Source organism: Sciurus carolinensis, chromosome 6, assembly GCF_902686445.1.
Source record: "Sciurus carolinensis chromosome 6, mSciCar1.2, whole genome shotgun sequence".
NCBI lineage: Eukaryota > Metazoa > Chordata > Mammalia > Rodentia > Sciuridae > Sciurus > Sciurus carolinensis.
Window position 1 is genome coordinate 12,590,608 of NC_062218.1, and position 7,234 is coordinate 12,597,841.

At 42.3% G+C, this 7,234-nt stretch overlaps 1 pseudogene; it reads left to right on the plus strand.

The window, feature by feature from the left end:
- Positions 1 to 2,654: 2,654 nt before the first annotated feature.
- Positions 2,655 to 6,945, plus strand: LOC124986966 (epoxide hydrolase 3-like; annotated as a pseudogene).
- The last annotated feature ends 289 nt before the right edge of the window (positions 6,946 to 7,234 follow it).

Here is a 7,234-nt window from a genome sequence, read left to right on the forward strand (position 1 = left end):
CAAGGTGCATCCAGCTTGGTAGGGGAGATCAATGGTTCCATAAATTACGATCCAGCCTGCGGAGAGAGGTATAGACAAAGCACAGTGTACTCCTAAGTGGTTGCTGGAGCGAGAAATGCCAACAGTGAGTGAGACTGGAAGTGTTGGCTGCCACAGATTCTAGACGGCTTCTCTAAACCCAAACGCAGGGGACGAAGGTGACCTCGGGCGCCTCCTCATTGAGCATCCCGGGCTTCCTCACAGAACTTCCTGAGGAGGTTTCTGGAGAACAGCTTGTCTGGAGTGGGAGATGCGTGGAGTTGCAGAGCCAGTGACTGGAGGTGGCCTTGAGTTCAGCGACAGAGCTTCTGGTTCTCCTGGCCACATCTGTGAGATTCAAATGCTTTTGACATTTAAAGCAGATGCCAGGAGCGTTTCGCTTATCTTCTCCCCCAAAAGAATCTTGGAAGACTGTGAAACTAACTGCTCCCACTTTTAAAAGTGGCCATCTAAAATGTTCTAGTAGAAACTTTAGGTTTTAAAAAACAAATACACAATTTTGTCAGTTAGGCACCAATAAAGCTGAGGGAGGAAAAAGAAAAACCAGACGGATGGAGGAACCACATCATCTGATTATACTGATAAACGAATTATTAGCAATCGGAAATTAGGAAAGAGGCTCAGGTTTCCTGCATCTGGGCACAAAAGGGGTCCCTAGTATAGACTCTTGCATGTGGAGAATGCCCAGTAAATGTTCATTCATTGGATTTAGCCAAATGCTTTGGCTATAAATCCGGAAAAAAATTATTTAAGGAAATTGCAATGACCTTGTGAAGTTGAAGGTTATCTTAAAGTCAACAAATTCTGTAGGGTCTTGGATCACCTTGTATAATGGAAAGATCACTAGGCCTGGTGCCAGAAGTGTCTGACAAATAAATTTTATAAACGTGTGGGCCAAATTCTTCCATAAGTGAAAGAGTTGTCTGCCTACAAAAAAATTCTATGGACATTCCTAGAAACCTAGTTTTGGAGGATGTGACTTCTGTTATATTATAAATAAATACTGATATTTTTAAATAAAATCATCAAATGATTCTTAAGTTTTTAATAGAATCTAAATAATGTTTACCATAAATTCACTATTATTCATTAAAAAAAATTCACATCAGTCTTTTTTCTTATTGAATTTGAATCTCTTTTCCAAGTCTCCATTTCCAGAATTTTAAGTAATGTAACACATTTTATGTTTGAAAGTCTTTTGTTATTTGATATTACTAGAAAGTTGTATTTATTATGACTATTAGTAAAACACTTGACCAAAACAATATTACAAATTTTGATAGTTATTACATATACATAGTACATATTATTGGGCACATCTCTTTCAAAATCTATTGGTGAATACTATTTATTGTTGGAAAAGATAGAACTTTATTTTAATTTTATTCCTATTTTGGATTTTATAGATGTAAGCACTGAGAAACACAGTTCTTAAAAATAGATGGAAACGGAAGTTTATTGTAACAGAATCAATTATTTGAATTTCTGAACTGTGTTAAAAATATAACCTCTCATTTGATGTTATTTTAACACCTTTAGATTCTCCACATTCACTGAAAGCAAAGGATTAGAAATCACATGAATTGCAAAGAAACGATTATCCAGTTTGGAGTGGATCTCCTCTATTTCTGGGAAATGCCATAAGACGATGATTTCACTTAAGTCCTCATTCTAAGGTGAGTGCTAGGATAGGCAGATAGCATTGCCTTAGTCTGTCACTTAAATGACATCAGACACCACTATTTATTTTCTTTTTTGTGGTACCGAGGGTTGAGCCCAGGCCTCATGCTAGGGAGGGCTCTAACCCTGAGCCCCATCCCCAGCTCTTTTTTAAAATTGTTTTTATTTTGAGGCAGGATCTCACTGAATTGTCCCGCCCATGCTCAAACTTGCGATCCTCCTGCCTCAGCCTCCCAAGTAGCTGGGATTACAGATGTACACACCACACCCGGCTGCCACCAATATTTCTCAATATTTCTTACCTGTACTCTGTTCTCCAGAGACTGCCTCAGGAGCAAGGAGTGAAATTAAAGGCTGAAATGTTGACGGTCAGAGAAATCAAAAGGCTTGCTTAAGGTCACAGGCTTTTCTCTCTGCCATGCTACATCATCCTTCCCACGCCACGCTAGAACATGTCTGAATAAACATATTGGTCAAAACATTCTACTGAAATACCCAAATACCCACGCCTACAGGAAGAAAAGGACAGCCACGAAGTCTGGCTGCAAGTTCTTAGTGCCTTGTACCGGAGGCCTCCGTGAAAGCATTTCTTCAGTTGTCCCTTCCTTTTGAAACTTAGAACAACACCAGCCAGTAGAAATATAAGGCGAGCCACATAATACGTTACTTAAGATTTTCTAGTCACCACATTAAAAAAGTGGAAAGCAACTGGTGATATTAACATTTTACATAGTGCAGTATTTCCAAATTTACCATTTATCAATACCAAAAATGATAAATGTGAAAAAATACAGACACACATAGACTGAGTCCTTAAAATCCTGTGTGTTTTACACAAACAGTAAATCCTAATTCTGACCAGCTGCATGCAAGCTCTCAATGGGCACAGGGGACTAGCAGCAGCTCTTGAGGCACACATTGCAGGGAGATTTGGGATGGCTGAGGAGCAGCAATGTGGGGAACCCGAGAAAGAAGTGGCTGGAAAGCAGGTGGGGCCTACCCACGCCCTCCCACATCTGTGAAGGGTGTCTTTTCTTCCAGGCCTCTGCTGCTGTGTGAAGCAGCCTTGCTGTACCCCAGGAGCCAGAGGTACCCCAGTTTGAAGACTACTATTTTCATTGTTTTAACATTGCTTATACAACCTCTTTTGTTTTAATTTTTTATTTGCTCTTTTTAGTTATACAAGACAGTAGAATGTATTTTTGACATATCATACATACATGGATAATAACTTCCCTTTTTTGTGGTTACACATGATACCGAGTTACACTGGTCGTGTCTTCATGTATGAACATAGGAACGTTATGTTGATTCATTCTACTGTCTTTCCCATTCCCATTCCCTCTTCCCCCCACCCCCGCCGACTACCCCCTGTCCAATCTGGTGACCCCCCCCCACATTGTGAGTCAGCATTTGCATATCAAAGAGAACATTCAGCCTTTGGTTTTTTGGATTGACTTATTTGACTTAGTATGATAGTCTCCATCCATTTACCAGCAAATGCCATAATTTCATTCTTCTTCATGGCTGAGTAATATTCCATTGTGTATATATACCACATTTTCTTTCTGTTCATCTGTTGAAAGGCACCTAGTTTGGTTCCACAGCTCAGCTATTGTGAATTGAGCTACTATAAACATTGATATGGCTGCATCACTATGCTGATTGTAAATCTTTGGGGTATATGCTGAGGAGTGGGATAAATGGGTCAAATGGTGGTTCCATTCTAAGTTTTCTGAGGAATCTCCATACTGCTTTCCATAATGGTTGCACCAATTTGCAGTCCCACCAATGTATAAGTGAACCTTTTCCCCACATCCTTGCCAACATCTATTGTTGTGTGTATTCTTGACAATTACTATTCTAACTGGAGTGAGATGAAATCTCAGTTTTAATTAGTAGTTTTAATTAGCATTTTGAAGACCACTATTTTAATGTGCATTCTAGCTGCCAAGGTCTTAGGAATGATGCTGCAGTGATGAAATTAGACATCCTAAGAAGACCTAGTTAACTCCTAAAATTCTGGACCAAGAAAAGACTAAAATACATGAGACAAATTAGCCAAAGACCCAGAAAGTTCTTGTCACTTCATCAGAAATATCCTCATATGATTTTTGAAGGTAAGATTGACAACTTATCACAAGCAGAGATTTTGGAGTGGTAGGTTGATGCTTCTCTGAGACAGCAATGGAGATAAGATTGGGTCAAAGAGAATCATCAACCTAAATCAGACTACTTGAGGAGGTGAAGGTGTTCTTAGGTGACACAGACTCTCTTCCATACCTTGGTTTTATTAGGAAACTTCTATGATTTGCACCTCCAGCTCTAATGTGCAATGTGAATGATGGATTTCCTTTCCAAAGGAACCCACGTTTGTCCTGAAAGGTGAGACTACGGAAGCACCTGGTGACACTCTCTCAGTCTGCTGCCTGCCATAGCAGCACACCATGGGCTGGGTGGCTTAAGCGACAGATATTTACTGTTTCACAGTTCTCACAGCTTGGTTTTCCAAATGGCTGCCTCTTGCTGTGTGCTCATGCAGCAGAGTGTGAGCAAGCTCTGGTGTCTTTTTCTCTGAGAATACCAGTCCCATTTTATTGGGGCCCCATCTTTTAGCCTCATTTAACTTCCTCACCTCCTCACAGGCCCTTTCTCAAAATATAGTCATGTTGGGGTTCAGGCCTCAGCATGAATTTGAGAGGGGAGACACATTTCAGTCTATAGCAGACACTTAGGTACTAGACGCATGAAACGAAGGTCTTCAAATAATTAAGACTATTATCCTCCTGGATAATTTCTTTAGGATGAAATTCTGTTTAGCTGGAGGTGAATGACTAGTTTAATATCTTCCAGAACTCCCAAAAATATGAATTATAATTGCACCATTCTCTCATCTCCTTATATATAAATGGTTTCAGTTTCATGATAAAATAAATTTCATTATGACCCATACTCCTCCCAATAAAAACTCTTAGGGAAAGTTTTTGGGGGTTTCCAGGTAAACTAATATTACCACAAGTTTTTCTTTTCTTTCTTTCTTATTTATTTATTTTTGATACTGGGAATTGAACCCAGGGGTACTTAACCACTGAGCCACATCCCTAGTCCTTTTGTATTTTTAGAGACAGGGTCTCATGAAGTTGCTTAGGGACTCACTAAGTTGCTGAGGCTGGCTTTGAACTTGGGATCCTCCTGCCTTAGCCCACCAAACCACTAAGTTTACGGGTGTGTGCCACCCCATAGGTATTTTCATCTTGTACTATTTTTCCCTCTTTTTGTCCCCCCATGATTTCTTTTGGCCTCAGAAGTATGAAGGTAAAGTTTTTTTTTCTACTTTTAATTGTTTGTTTAGTGAGCATTCCATAATCAAGAGCTGGAAAAATGGGGTCTTTCAAATTAATGCTTAAGTATTCCTAGAATAATTATTTTTGAAAAATTCACCTAACATTCTTTTTTCCCCTCTTTCCACATTTTTTATTGGTACATTATAGTTGTACATAGTGATGGGATATTATTACATATTTGTATGGATACAATGTAGCAATATACCTTGACCAATATCAGCTCTCCCCCCTCACTACTCCCTCCCACGCCTTGGTCCCTTTCCTCTACCGATCTCCCTTGGATTTCTGTGAGATCCACCCCACCTTTCTTTTCCTTTTTCCTCTCTAGCTTCTGCCTATGAGAGAAAACATATGTCCTTTGACTTTCTGAGTTGACTTAATTCGCTTAACAAAAGGGTGTCTAGTTCCATCCATTTTCCTGCAAATGGTATAATTTCATTTTTCTTTATGGCTGAATAAAACTCCATTGTGTATATATACACCACATTTTCTTTATCCATTCATCTGTTGATGGACACCAGGGCTGGTTCCATAGCTTGGCTACCGTGAATTGTGCTGCTATCAACATGCTATGCATGTGTCACTAAAGTATGATGACTTTAACTCTTCAGGATAAATACTGAGGAGTGGTACAGCTGGGTCAAACGTATGCAGTCTTTTAAGGAACCTCCATGCTGATTTCCAGAGTGGTTGTATTAATTTGCAGTCCCACCAACAGTGTAAAAATGTTCCTGTTTCTCCACGTCCTCTGAAGCATTATAACTTGTATTCTTGATGACTGCCACTCTGACTGGTGCGAGAGGAAATCGCAGCCGTAGTTTTTTTTTGTTTTGTTTTGTTTTTTTGATACTGGGGATTGAACCTGGGGTGCTTAACCACTAAGCCACAGCCTCAGCCCTTTATTATTTTTTTATTTTAAGATAGGTTCTCGAGTGTACTCGGCGGCCCTGGTGGCCAGGGCGATCTATGGCTGCATCGCGCTCATGCACGTGCTGTGTCGACCCAGACGTGGCTGTTGTGGGCGCCCCAGGCTAGCGGCTCCAGCTTGCCTGAAGGACCCCACGCTGGGCAAGCATGGCTTTCTGGGCTTCAGGGTTCTCCTGGCGCCACCAGCTCAGGGAGTTTCAGAGCCACTTCCATGTCGTGGCTGTGGACCTGCGTGGTTACGACCCTCTGATGCTCCAAGGGATGTGGACTGCTACACCACCGACCTGCTGATGTTATCCTGGGTCTAGGTTACTCAAGTGCATCCTTGTGAGCCATGACTGGGGCGCTCTCCTTGCCTGGAATTTCTCCATCTACTTCCCATCCCTGGTAGAACGGATGGTTGTGACTACTCGATAGGCCACATTGGCCAGTTCTTCCGATCGAACTACATGTTCCTGTTCCAGCTTCCTTGGCTGCCAGAGAAGTTGCTGTCCATGTCTGACTTCCAGATCTTGAAGACCACCCTTACCCACTGCAAGAGAGGCATCCCACACCTGACCCCCAGTGAACTCGAGGCCTTCCTTTATAACTTCTCTCAGCCCGGTGGCCTCACAGGGCCCATCAACTACTATCGAAACCTCTTCAGGAACTTCCCCCTGGAACCCCAGGAGCTGCCCACACCCACACTGCTGCTGTGGGGGGAGAAGGACCCCTACTTCCAGCTGGGGCTGGTGGAAGCCATTGGTAGACGCTTTGTGCCAGGCCGCCTGGAGGCTCACATCCTGCCAGGTGCGGGGCACTGGATCCCACAGAGCAACTCCCAGGAGATGCACCAGTATATGTGGGCCTTTTTGCAAGATCTGCTGGAGTAGTGTTTCTTGCTCACTGGCCTGCCCAGGTACACAAGCACGTGTATACTTGGGAACACATCATCTGTGTGGGCCTGGGAGTCTGTAAAGTGTACATGATGTGGTGAACTTCTGGATCAGCCATGGGTGTGTCTTGTAGATGGCACAAAAAACGTGTATGGATTCCCTGAGGCACACCAATCCAGGCAGGTGTGTGCATGTGTTGCAAGCACTTGGACCCTAGGAACCAGGTTTACCTCTCCTTCACGGAGCTAGGTGATAGAATTTGGTCTCTTAACCCTTCTTACCAAAGCTGCCCCCGGCATAGCTGTATAGACTATAAACACATTTCTGTCTCTGGCTTCCACCTCCAGTCTGGATCTCAAGTCTTCTCCA